This window comes from Penaeus monodon, chromosome 25, assembly GCF_015228065.2.
Source record: "Penaeus monodon isolate SGIC_2016 chromosome 25, NSTDA_Pmon_1, whole genome shotgun sequence".
Classification (NCBI taxonomy): domain Eukaryota; kingdom Metazoa; phylum Arthropoda; class Malacostraca; order Decapoda; family Penaeidae; genus Penaeus; species Penaeus monodon.
The window spans coordinates 2,965,610-2,965,882 of NC_051410.1; positions in this window are offsets into that span (position 1 = coordinate 2,965,610).

Consider the following 273-nt stretch of genomic DNA (forward strand, 5'->3'; position numbering starts at 1 on the left):
AATTCCTGTGTCTGTGTTTAGTGAGCACGCAAATAACACACAGCTGTCTGTCTGTCTTCACGGCGCCTTGACCTTCTGTGCTCGGATTACCGCCATCCGCCGCGTCCTTTGCGCTCGCTGCTTCTCACTTGTTATTTCATTAATATCTATTAGGCTATCCGTTCATATCTATTATCAAGTGTCACTTCTAACAACATATCTTCTATCAAGTTCATCATCGCCTTTGTTATTCTCTTCAAAACTGAAAATGTGCGTTAAAAACAAAAGTCTGAG